Source organism: Megascapheus bottae, chromosome 18 (genome assembly GCF_031878675.1).
Source record: "Megascapheus bottae isolate mThoBot1 chromosome 18, mThoBot2.hap1, whole genome shotgun sequence".
NCBI lineage: Eukaryota > Metazoa > Chordata > Mammalia > Rodentia > Geomyidae > Megascapheus > Megascapheus bottae.
Genome location: NC_143526.1, coordinates 38,594,945 through 38,608,748, shown reverse-complemented (window position 1 = coordinate 38,608,748; position 13,804 = coordinate 38,594,945).

Sequence of the window (13,804 nt, the reverse complement as noted above, 5' to 3'; positions counted from 1 at the left end):
GGCTGTCCCCAGAGCCGGGGGCTTGGCTGGAGGACCGGACCGGACCGGGGCGCCCGCGTCGGCGCGCCCGTGCCAACGCCAGCGCCATCAGGCCATTAGTTCAAAGTTCCTTAGCGTCCCTGAAAGGCCGGAGACGGAACTCGGCCGATCGCTTGACTCAACCTGAGCCAGGCCTTGGGGTCGGCTCCCTAAGCCCGGCAAGAGCCAGGGCGAGGGCCTCCCGGAGACCTCGAAGCACCTGCAAAGTTTAGCCTTGCGCGGAGTCGGCGGTTGCTAGGCGCCTCCTGCTCCGCCCCCTGCCCGGGCGCTCACGGGTGCAGGCCGGTGACACAGTTCTAGTAGCACCACCCACTGCTAGCCGCCGAAGGAGCCCATGGCGAGGGTGGCTTGAGGAGGAGACACGTGTGCCACCTGCTGTTAGGCTGGCACTGCCGCTGGTCGTCCTCGCAGATCCCAGACGCTCCCTGCCTGCGCTTGGGGGTGCTGGGTGAGAGACATGAAGAAAATCCGAGGTGAGCACTGGGGGTCTCTTCCTCTGGTTTCGGATTCACACACCCTAGGTGAGTCATCTTCGAGCAGTTAACCTCTCAAGAACAGTTTCCTTAAAGTAAAGGCTTGGCAAGAGTCAGCAAAGGGTACAGGCAGTGTACACTGCAAAGTCCCTGTATTTTGAAAATAATGTTAGCTGTGATCATCTCAGGTTTGGGAGGCCTCCAGAGGTACGTTTGCTCTTCAGGCACAGCATAGAAATGTCTGGGGCCTACACAGGAGGACCACCTGTAATGCTGCACCTAGGACAGTTTTGGTTTGGCTTATACTTGTCCTGGTATAATTATCAATTTGGCTGGGAATGTGGCTTGGTGGTAGAGTGCTTGCCTAGCATACATCAAGCCCTGGGTTGGATTCCTCAGTACCACATACACAGAAAAATCCAAAAATAGTGCTGTGGCTCAAGTGGTAGAATTCTAGCCTTGAGCAAAAGAATCTTAGGGACAGTGCGCAAGCCCTGAATTCAAGTCCCAGAACTGGCCAAAAAAAAAAAAATCACCATAGTGCACTGGTGGCTCACCTGTAATCCTAGCTACTCAGGAGGCTGAGATCTGAGGATTGCAATTTAAAGCCCAGCTGGGCAGAAAAGTCCATGAGACTTATCTCCATTTAACCAACAAAAAAAACAGAAGTAGAGCTGAGGCTCAAAGTGGTAGTAGAGGGCTAACCTTGAGAAAAAAGTGTTCAGGGACAGCACCCAGGTCCTGAGTTAGAGCCCCATGATTGACACCCCTCCGCCCCAAGGAAAAAAAACATAAAGTAAAATGATTCACACAAAGCAGGCACTGGGTAGCATCATTTAGGCAAGGTACTTAGGAGTCAAGCAGAACTTCCTGCAGTGTAAGTGTTGTGCAGGATACTTTTGTGATCAACATCACTTCTTTTATAGTTGGTCTCAGTGTTTGTCCCTAACCATTGCAGTTTTGCTTCTTTAAACTTTATGTTAAGTGGAATCACACAGTTATATTTTAGGTAGCTACCATGATTTTGTTTTCATTGTTGTATTCTGTCTTCCACTGTACCATTATCATATCATTAAAGGATATTTGAGACCTTCCCTGTGGAAAATCTCATAGTCCCTGAACTGGCCTTGTCTTTGTGGTATGTGTGTGTGCGCGCGCACGCGCGTGCGCATGCCTGCATACATGAATGCTAGGCACATTAGGTTCCTTCTCCTGCATTTCCACAGTAGCCTGCTCATTGTGCTTGCCCAGCCTATATCTCTGTCTGTTAGGCTGTGGGCTGCCTAAGGGTGGGGTTGGCCTTGTTCCCCTGTAACCTCCATGGCCAGCTCTGTGATTGTACATATTTGCTGACCATAACCAGACCACACTGGATGAGAGCTGAGTGATGTCTCAGGCATCCCCAGTTCTATTCCGGGCCTTGGTTTTGGTGGTTGGAACACCAAGACAGAGTGATTTTTTTGAATGCCAAGGAAAACGTGAGTTGCTTGCTTGTAAAATCCCTGTATCAACAGGAAATAAAAACTTAAAAGTTATACTACCTCAGCTTGCCATGACTTTTTTTTTTCAATACTTGAATTTGAACTCAGGGCTTGCTAAATGTGTTAACCTCCTTGTTCTCAACTTCAACAATAGCTGCTGGATGGATCAGGGCATTCTGACTGCAGAGATCCTGAGAGTTGGGGAAGAAAAGCTCCAGCAGGATTCTGTTCCCCAGCTGCAACTGCTCTGGGACCCTGTCCTGTGGTTTAAAACCTACCAAGATTTAAGACCTAGGCAGATTCCAAGACAAGTGGGCCTGGCCCTAAGGAAGTAGAGAAAGGGAGTTTTCCACCCCAGAATGTGGTTCCCGTAGGGAGTGGCTTTCTGGTTACTCAGGGACCACATGAGGGAAGCCATTTGGGCTAAGAATAGATGGTGGAGAGTAGGGTGCCTCCTTTGATCTTCTGCATCCTGTAAGTGTGTGGTGTAGTGTGATGGGCCCTCCATTTCTTCACTTGACTAGACTGATGTGTACTGAGGCCTGTCTTGGGCCTTGAGAACAAGCGAAAGATAAGACTAATTCTTCATCTTTAGGTTGCCCACGAAACAGAGGAGGAGGCAGAAGTATAACGAAGCCCGCTGCATAGGAGGTGGGGGTTGGGAAATGACCAGGCAGGTGGTTGTGTGAGTAAGGCTTCAGAAAACAGTGGACTGAACATTGGTGGAAGAATCTGAGGGTTGGGAATGTGGCTTAGTGGTAGAGTGCTTACCTAGTATGCATGAAGCCCTGGGGTTTGATTCCTCATTACCACTTACACAGAAAAAGCCTGAAGTGGTGCTGTGGCTCAAGTGGTAGAATGCTAGCCTTGAGCAAAGGAAACTCAAGGACTGTCCAGGCCCTGGGTTCAAGCCCCAGGACTGGGGGGAGGAGGGAGTCTGATTTGCCCAGTGGGCAAGGGGAGAAACTGCGTGGCCTCTGCCTCAGCCTGGTGGTTCGATGGGAGATGTTGAGTCTGGAGACCTGGAGCCTGAGCACAGCTGGAAAGTAGGAGAAGTGCAGAGTTAGAGCCTCAGAATCTACATCTTGTCCCTGTCCCAGTTAGTGCTCCTCCACCCCCCCAAGGAGTGTTTGTCATCACAGGATGGGAGGAGAAGACACCTGTGCTCCTTCCATCTAGTTCCTATGATGACCATTTCTATACTTCTAGCTGAGTGGTCAAGAGCCAAGATATTTATGCCAATATAAGCTGAGTATGCAGAATTAAATTCCAGATGTCTCAAAAGAAGGAGAAGAAGGAGGAGAAAGAGGAAGAGGAGGAGGAGGTGGCGGCAAGGCGGCAATGCAGCCAGCTTCCTAAAACTCTGAGACCAGGGAAAACTGACCCAAAGAAGAGGGAGAGGACCTATTTAAGACTGGGTCCCAAGACTTCTAACACAGAGAGTTTAACCTTAGTTCAGAAGAATTTTTAGAAACTTTAATATATAACTTACCTACTGAAATCTACCTGTTTCAGATGTATCATCTTTTTTATATTTTACAGAGATGTGCAACCACAATCATCACAATTCAGCTGTTTTTGTTTTTCCCATTCCATTTATTTATTCCTTTTTCTGAGACAAGTTTTGAAGCTTGCTTCAAATTACTAGTCATCCTGCTTCCGCTACTTGAGTGCTGGGATTATAGGTTTGTACCAGCCACCATGACCAAATCCATAATGCTCCTGGAATTCATCTGTTGAAGCAAGCCTCAGTAATTATTTTTTATTGCTGAACATTACTTCATTGTTCAGATATCTTATTTTCTTTGTTATCCAATTTTTTGACTTGTGATTAATGCCATTATGGATATTCATATGCAAGTGCCTGTTGAACATATTTTGTTAGAGGTGAAACTGACTGATGCATGGTAAATATGTTTAAAATTTTTTTTTCTCTTTATCTTGATAGTACTGTAATTTAACTTTAGGCACTCACAATTGTGCTTGCTGATCAGACGTCCCACTCCCTAGTCCTTTTTTTTTTTTTTGGCCAGTCCTGGGCTTGAGCTCAGGGCCTGAGCACTGTCCATGGACTTTCTCAAGGCTAGAGCTCTACCACTTGAGCCTCAGCACCACTTCCAGCTTTTTTGTATGTATGTGGTACCAAGGAATCGAACCCGGGCCTTTGTGCATGCTAGGCAAGCACTCTACCACTAGGCCAAACTCCTGCCCCCCCCCCCCCAGTCCTTTTTTATTTTCCTTCAGCTCTCTCATGGATTATTCATTTATTTATTTTTATTTTATTAATTTTTTTGTTGTAGGGATTGAACTCTGGGCCTGACCATTGTCCCTAAGCTCTTCAGCTCAAGACTACCACTCTATCCCTTGAGCCACAGCACCACTTCCAATTTTCTAGTGGTTAATTAGAGGTAAGAGTCTCATGGTCTTTAGTGCCCAGGCTGGCTTTGAACTGTGATCTTCAGATCTCAGGATTATAGGTGTGAGCTACCAGGTCTAGCTAATTCAGAAGGTTTTGTTTGTTTATTTTGCCAGGCCTGGGGCTTGAACTCAGTGCCTGAGCACTGTCCTTGGGCACTTTTTACTCAAGGCTAGAACTCTGCCACTTGAACCACAGCACTACTTCTGGATTTTTCTGTGTGTGGTACCAAGGAATCAAACCCAGGCTTTGTGCATGCTAGGCAAGCACTCTACCACTAGGTTACACTCCCAGCCCTATGTTTAATGTTTTAAGAGCCTAGTGGTACAGTGCTTGCTTCACATGCATGAAGACCCAGGTTCAATCCCTCTGTACCACATGCACAGAAAAAGCCAGAAGTGGTACTGTGACTTAAGTGGTAGAGCTCTAGCCTTGAGAAAGCCCAAGGACAGTGCTCAGACCCTGAGTTTAAGCCCCAAGACTGGGAAAAAACAAAAACAAAAAACCTCCCGAGAGGCTGGGAATATGGCTGAGTGGTAGAGTGCTTGCCTGGCATGCATGATTCTTCAGTACCGTATCAACAGAGAAAGCCAGAAGTGGTGCTATGGCTCAAATGATAGAGGGCTAGAGCAAAAGAAGCTCAAGGACAGTGCCCAGGCCTGAGTTGAAGTCCCAGGACTGGAAGAAAGAAAGAAAGAGAGGGAGGGAGGGAGGGAGGGAAGGAGGGAGGAAAAGAAAGAATCCCAAAATGGCCATACCATACCATTTTACATTCCTATTAACAGTGAGTGAGGGTTCTAGTTTTCTCTGTGTCCTTTTCAATATTTTCGTCATGTTATCACTATTGTAATTTATTTATTTATTTTATCCTTCTGCCAAATGAATTATTTTTTTGGCCTGGGCATTGCCACTGAGCTCTTCAGCTCAAGGCTATCACTCTACCCCTTTAGCCACAGTGCCATTTCTGGTTTTCTGGTGATTAAATGGAGATTAGAGTCTCTTAGACTTCAGTGCCCAGGCTGGCTTTGAACCCCAGTTCTCAGATCTCAGCCTCCTGAGTAGCTAGGATTATAGGCATGAGCCACCATGCCTGGCTCAAACTAATTTTTTTTTTTTTTTTTTTTTGCCAGTCCTGGGCTTGAGCTCAGAGCAGGAACCCTGTCCTTGGACTTTCTCAAGGCTAGAGCTCTACCACTTGAGCCTCAGCACCACTTCCGGCTTTTTTCTATATATGGTACCGAGGAATCGAACCCGGGTCTTCATGCATGCTAGGCAAGCACTTTAACCACTAGGCCAAACTCCCGGCCCCTCAAACTAATTTTTTTTTAAATGATCAGTAACTGGGTTCTATCCCAAACTAATTGAACAGAATTTTTTTTTCCAGATTTGAGGACCAAACTCAGGGCTTTGCACTTGCCAGGCAAGGGCTCTTCCCCTGCAAAATTTTGTTTTGACATCCAGGCAGAAAAATTCAACTCAAAAGCCTACTTACATTTCACAGCTACGAGTATATCAAGGGATTTAGAATACCCCTTCATAAGGCAGTGAGGCAGTGAGAAGTGGAGCTCATGATAAGGAACAATCCCTCTCATCCAGAAAATATGTGGCCTTGGGGATAGGAGACAAATACCCATAGCTGGTCCCAGGCAATGCTAGAATATTGGAAGGGGAGGCAAAAGAGCCTGAGAGTGGATTGGATCAAGAAATCCTGATTTCTGCACAGCTAGCTGAGATCTCAAGGATACCTCCCACAACCTTAGGGATAGTTTGGGCCTCTAAAGAGATTAGAGAAATTATGACATTCTTGGTTACAGGCCAGCTCCAGATAATCTCAGAGGAATACAAGATGGATGGTGCGAGCAGGAGAAGAAAAAGTTTACAGGCTTAGGAATTAGTCCAGGGTCACATAGCCTACTATAAAAACCTCCTCCTTTGAGGTCTAATGATGATAACAGTCACTGTGGGTGAATCCATCAAGTGCTTAAGGAGCATTGTCTAGCTGCCAGACCCAGTCATGTGCACTGGACATCCTGCCGGGAATAAGTGTCAGGCTCTTGAGCCTGCCCCTGTGGCGCTTCAGTCTGCTGAAAAACTCGGGTAATAAAGAAGACAGATGACAGAATAACAGGTAATGATGGGCGGAGGCCTCTCTGGGGGGTGGGTAACACTGGCACAGAGATCTGAGTGCACACAGGAAACTAGACAAAACTGTGTTCCTAAGAGTAGTGGAAGATAGAGTCACAGAAAGAGGTTAGGTCACTTGGCGTGTATTGGAGGTTATAGGGGGTTTTGTATGAGGTGGGGAGCCAATGGCGAGCTTAGGAAAATGCTTTGGTTTCCACTTTTTTTTTTTTTTTTTGCCAGTTGTGGGGCTTGAACTCAAGGCCTGAGCATTGTCCTGGAACTTTTTTTTTTTCTCAAGATTAGGGCTCTACCCTTGAGCCACAGTACCACTTCCAGCTTTTTTTTTTTTTTCCTAGTATTTGGTGCCAAGGAACTGAACCTGGGTCTTTGTGCATGCTAGGCAAGCACTCTACCACTAGGCCACACTCCGGGCCCCTGGTTTCCACTTTTTAAAAGATGGCATTGGTTGATGCAAAGAGACTAGTACTGTAGGGGAGATGGTGAGACAGTGAAGCAAGGACCTGGCACTGGGGCTCACACCTGTAATCCTAGCTAGTTGGGAGGATGAGATCTGAGGATCATGATTTGAAGCCAGCCTGGGCAGAAAGGTCCCCATGGGACTTTTAACTCCAATTAACCACTCAAAACCAGAAGTGACACTGGCTCAAGTGGTAGAGTACTATTCTTGAGCCCAAAGAGGCTCAGGGACAGCACCCAGGCCCAGAGTTCAAACCGTACAAACGACCCCCCACGCAAAAATAAATTTAAAAAAAAAAAAAGAATGAGGTAGATCTGGGAATGTGGCTTGGTGGTAGAATGCTTGCCTAGCATGCATGAAGGCCGGGTCAATTCCTCAGTACCACATAAACAGGAAAGGCTGGAAGTGGAGCTAGGGCTCAAGTGGGAGGGCTAGCCATGAGCAAAAGCAGCCCAGGACCTGAGTTCAAGCCCTAGGACTGGCTAAATAAATAAATAAAGCAGCCAGGTACTGGTAGCTCACACCTGTAATCCTAGATCTGAGGATCATTGTTCAAAGCCAGCCTGGGCACTAAAGTCCATGAGACCCTTATCTCCAGTTAACCACCAGAAAACCAGAAGTGGTACTGTAGCTCAAGTGGTAGAGGCCTAGCTGAAGAGCTCAAGGACAGCCCCTGAGACCAGAGTTCAAGCTCCATGACAGGGGTGGGGGGGGGAGGAGTGAAATAAGTTGTTCAAGTACACAAGTAAAATACGAAGGTGGCTTAATTTTTTTTAATTGTAATTAGTAAAAGGGTTACATGATATTTGCCAGATAGAAGGTGCATTAATTCACATACATTGATACCCTTTCACATGTCTTGGTACCCATTTCCCTCCCCCCCCACACACCCCCCACCCGTCTTGGTTTTCTCCCCTTCCCTATCAGGATATTGAAACAAAAGGCATATAATGAATGATTGTTGTCCTTAATGTACTATGTTGTCTCTCATCTCCTTTGCTGTCCCTTGGTTATCTCATATTGGTATAGTATCTCACTTTGTTATCTGATATATTGAATTTATTTGTATTTGGATATTTGAAATTTGATTGGAAGGTGGCTTAATTTGCCAGTGCTACATATCAATGCTGGGTGAAGGATGCTGCTGTGATCTGAGACAAAAGACTGAAAGGAGTTGGGTACTGGCAGGAGGTGGGGGGGGGAGTAGGAGAGGAGCTACTAATCCTTTCTTCCTGCTAAGTAGAGAAGAGAGGAGGAGGGGTAGAGGCTGCGATGTCCTTGTTATTCCCAGGAGATGGTAGAATTAGGACGTTTTGGAAATATTAAGTGACTGGAATGAATTGATTGCTTTCTGTAGTCTTTAGGAAGGCCCTGAAAAAAGACAAGCTAGGGCTGAACTTGTTTGTCCACTTTTATTTAAAAAAAGATACAGGTGCCTGCCCTGGCTCATGCCTTTAATCCTAGCTACTCAGGTAGCTGAGACCTGAGGATCAAGGTTCAAAGACAGACCGATCAGGAAAGTTTATGAGACTCTTATCTCCAATTAACAGCAAAAAGCCAGAAATGGCACTGTGGCTCAAAGTGGTAGAAAGCTAGCCTTGAGCACAAAAACCTAGGGATAGTGTCCAGGCCTTGAGTTCAAGTCCCAGGACTGGCACACACACATACTAGAAAAGATAAAAAGTCCTTACTTTTTGTTGCTCCCCTTCCTTCAGTTATTAAGAAATATTATTAGTAGTTTATGAAATCTAAACATTTAGACAGCATCACTTTCTCCAAACAGTTTGAGACTGAAAAAGCTGTGCATAGCATGATGAAACTGGACAATTTGAAAGGTTCTAGACCCACCGAAAAAGGGAGGCTTTATGATTCATCATCAACAAGGCACCAAGAGAAGCCTGGAATAGAAAAGAGGGACACAGAAGAAGAAGGAAGTCAGAAAAGAAGGAACTGCTCACCATCAACATCTAAACCAAGACCAAGGGCCAGCCAGGAACGATGGAAATGACATCCTGGGGAGGCAGCAAGACCGAGCACAAACCATCTGAACGCTCCAGCTTCAAACTTGAAAAGGCTTCTAGTGTCTCTTTCCACAGAGAAGAAAACTAGTTTTCAAAGAGGAAGTGGCAAAGAAAGAGAAGATAGCAGGTCAGGTCACTTGAGGCTTCAGAAGCCACAGAAAATCCGTCTAATAGCTCTACCGAGGTTGGGCTCTGAAAGCCCCAGTCCTGTGTTTGCCTCTTCCCTATTTGGTCATTTTCCAAGCCCTATGGGGAAATGGTTTGTCCAGCTGTATTCGGGAAAGAGATGTTATCAAACTCTTCTCCCACCCATGGTCCTCCGCTCCTTCCAACTGGGTCCCCTGTCACGTGTTCCCACAATGACCAAAGTGGGCACATAAGGTGCACTGCAAGGCTCAGGCAGAGCGAGAAGCAGGGAAGGCAGTTCTTTCTTTGTGAGCACTACGGGTGAGGGTGGTCAAGAGGGAAGCTGGGGTAGGCAGGAGGGAAGGTGGGCTGATGCAGCTTAACCACGCTAGGCAGGAGTCCAAACAAAACACAGCTGGAGAGACAGGGACTAGAGGGACTCAGGCAAAGTGTGCTGACATCTTGGGCAGAAATCCAGCTTTGCCTCTGTGCTCAGTGAAGCTTGTGTTCACTTATTTGGATCAGATACTTACCCCTACTGCAACTTGGTTTCTCAATCTGAAAAACATGGAAAAATAAGCTTGGTCTGATGGTTCAATCCTATAGTCCTAGCTGCTTGGGAGATTGAGGGAGGAGAATGCTGAATTAGAGACCAACCTGATGAGATTATCTTTAAAAAAAAAAAAAAAAAGCCAGGCACTGGTGTCTCATGCCCATAACCCTGGCTACTAAGGAGACCAAGATCTGAGGATCAAGAGCCAGCTGGGGCAGCAACTAATCTGTGAGACCCTTATCTCTAATCAGTAAAAATCCAGAGAGAGAGCTGCAGCTCAAGTGGTAGAGCACCAGCCATGAGTATGATGACATACATAGGACCTTGAGTTCAAGCCCTAGGACTGGCACAAAAACAAAAAACCCTCACACCAAAGCAGGGAAAAGAATAACTATGTCAAAGGATTGTTATGAGGATTAACTAGAATAATAATAATAATAAATAATAGCTGAGATGGGGTTATTACTCAGAGAAGAACACTTGTCTAATATGCACAATGTCCTAGATTCTATCCCTCACACCTCAGAAAAAGGGAAAATAATAAAGTTCTGCTCTGGAGCTAATTAGTAAACCTTTCTGGCTTAGTTGCCTCATCTATAAATTGAGGATGAAGCTCCCTGCCTGACAAGAAGGCATGAGGTTTACATGAACTAACATTTGCAAAGCACTTTCTGTTTGTTAAGCAATGTGCTAATAAGTAGCTACTAGAACCATTTTTGGGAGCACTTTGGTTCTCCATGTACTACATTTAGCTGTGCGTGTACGTCGATTAATTAAATCCTTATGGCCAGGGAGGGAGGCAGCAACTAGATCATCCCATTTGACAGATGAGGAAACTGAGTTTAGAAACAGAGTGGAGTTTTTACTTTTCTCTAGGTCAGGAATTGACAAACCATAGTCCATGCACTAAATCTAGCAGGCAGCCTGTCTGTCTATATGTGTTCTCATGCTGAGCAGAGTCTAAAATCTGTGCTATGTGGCCCTTTCCCTGAATGATTTCCTGGTATCTGTTGTAGAAAAAGGCAGAAGCAGGACTTGAACTAGAACTGTCTGGATCCATAGCCCTAGACTGCTTTTATTGACCTTACTTTTGTGATGGCGCTGGGCTGTTGCACTAGAAAAAGCATTTCTTTGTTCCTTTGAGCACTAGAAACCCTCCCTTTCCAATTCAAAGCCAGGAGTAAAAGTGGAATTGATTTGAGGTTGCTCATCTCTCCATCCCTAAAGCTAGGTAGTGAGGAAGACTGTCAAAGTGTGCCTGTGCCTGCACTGTGCCCTGCTGCTGTCATTCTAAGGTATGAGGGTACAACATGTTTTGACAGGAAGGGGAAATTCATGTAATGGAGAAGGGAGGGAGAGTGGGCAAGTCCCGGAATTAAGGCCAGTGACTGTGATTCTCCGGGGCCAGGTCAGGGCTGTGTTTAGTCATGTGAGCTGGGCCAACAAAGTGAAGGAGTAAATTCAATATAGATAGAAAGGTAGTTTATATGTATATGAACTCCCTCACTGTCCCTTTCTGTCTGTTTCTCTTTCCAGGCACCAGTGGTAGCTATAGCTACGCAGGAGGCTGAGATCTAAGGACTGTGGTTCAAAGCCAGCCTAGACAGGAAAATACACAACTTTTTTTTTTTTTTTTTTTTTTTTTTTGTCGGTCAAGCCTGGGCTCTGTCCCTCAATGCTTCAACTTAAGGCTACTGCCTTAGCCCTTGATCGACAGTGCCACTTCCACTTTTCTGGTAATTAATTGGAGATAAAGAGTCTCTCCGTCCTTAGTGCCTGGGCTGACTTTGAACCGTGATCCTCAGGTCTCAGCCTCCTGAGTAGCTAGGATTACAGGCATGAGCCACCCTACCCGGCACACAAGATTCTTACCTTCAATTAACCACCAGAAAACCAGAAGTGACATTGTGGCACAAAGTGGTAGAGCAGCAGAAGAGCTCAGGATTTCACCCAGGCCCTGAATCCAAGCTCATGACCAAAAAAAAAGAGGAAGTGGAGCAGTGGCTCAAATAGACAGCACCCAGCACCCAGTCCCTTGAGTTCAATCCTCATGACCCACCAAAAAATTAAAATTAAAAATCCTCAGATGAAAGCTGGGTGCCAGTGTCTCACCTAGAATCCTAGCTACTTAGGAGGCTGAGATCCGATAATCTTGGTTTGGAGCCATTCTGGGCAGACAAATCTTGAGATTCTAATCTTCAATTGGCCAGCAAAAACAAAAACAAAAAAAAACCTGAAAGTGGAGGTACCGCTCAAGTTCCAAAGCACCAGCCAAAAAGCCAAGTGTGAGGCATCAAGTTCAAGTCCCCATACCAGCAAGGGGGGAGGGAGCAATCTTGAAGTGCTATAGAAACCACCTACTCCTCAGAGACATCTGAGGATTTTAAACTAGTTCTATCACCAAAAAAAGTATTCTGGGTGCCAAGCACTTGCCTAGGCACTAAGAATACAATGCTAAACAAAATTCACATCCTCATGGAGATAGACAGTTGAAAAATAAATAGGCAAGAAAATATCAAGTAGTAAAGTCAGTTCCAAAAACTCAAGCAAGCTGTGATCTACAGGACGTGATCAAAACAGTGGGAAGGCCCTCCTAAAGTGATGCCATTTGAGCTGAAACCACAGTGGCAAAGACAGATAAAGTATGTACTCCATCACTGAGCTGAACCCCCAGCCTGCAGCTTTGCTCCCTGAGTCAGACTCCAGGAAGGTTACTTGAGTTCACAGGAATATGCCCATGCCTCCCCTGCACATTCTCTCTCCCTCACACACACATCCCACTGGTGTACTTGTGGTGTGGGCCTCTAATAATAACCGCCAGCATTTCTTCGGTGTTAAAGGTGTGCCATATACCATGCCAAGCCCACTCAATTTATTATTTCAGTAACCTTAAATGTTGATTTGTGTGTGTGTGTGTGTGTGTGTGTGTGTGTGTGTGTGTCTGTACATGCTGGTACTGGAGCTTGAACTCAGGGCCAGAACACTGTTAATAAACTTACTTTTTTGGTGGTTAACTGGAAATCAGTATCTTCTGGTTTTTCTTGCCTAGGCTAACTTTGAATCCTAATCCTCAGATCTCAGCCTCCTAAGTAGCTAAAATTACAGATGTGAGCACAGATATTAATCAGGCTAATCATGTTTTTTCTGTTTTCGATTAGGGAAGGCAGCTAATAATAATAATAATAAATAATTTGCGGGTTGAGAGTGTGGCCTAGTGGTAGCATACTTGCCTAACACGCACGAAGCTCTGGGTTCAATTCCCCAGAACCACATACACAGAAAAAGCCAGAAGTGGCGTTGTGTGGCTCAAGTGGCAGAGTGCTATCCTTAAGCAAAAAAGTGTACAAGGACAGTGCCTGGGCCCTGAGTTCAAGCCCCAGAACTAGCAAAAAAAAAAAAATTAATGCCAGGGCGTTTTAGGCTGTGAGCTGTGGTCCCTCAGAAGAGTCTGTACTGGGCTGTAAAGCCCACTTTCCACTGCAGGGTCCCCAGTCTCTTCAACCCTCAGTTTCCTGCAAAAGAAGGTTAAGAGTGCCAACCACACAGGCCATTAAGTAAGCTGACCTAGATCTAGGGTGCTCTGCCATCCTGGTTTGCATGCATTGACGGGATTCCCAGGAACTTTAAACGTCAGGAAAGTCCTGGGAAAGTCAGAACGCGTTGGTCATCCTAGCTAGCGGAGTGCTTCGTGCTAAGTACAAGCTCGGTGGACACCATTATTGCTTCCTCTTGGACAGCAAAACGATAGCAGCTACTCTGTCCCTGTCCTAGGTACCTGGAACCCTGACGACCTCAAGGCCCCTCTTAGGCACATTTGCTGGACAAGGAACCGACCGGATGGCTGAGGGGAACTGACTTGCCCACGGTCGGTCCGGAAGAGATGGGTGGCTAGGCCGTGATGGTGGGGCGGAGGGGCAGGGGCAGGCTGGATCCTGCACTTCCCCCTCTCTGGAAAGGCCCAGTCCCCCACTTGCCCCGACAGAAGCCAGACTTGTCACGGGGCTCGGTTCAGCCCTCGCTGCCTGCCAGCGTCCCGCCCCGTCCCCTCCCAGGCCCTAGGGAGGAGGGGAGAGCGCGGAGCGAGGAGGGGGGT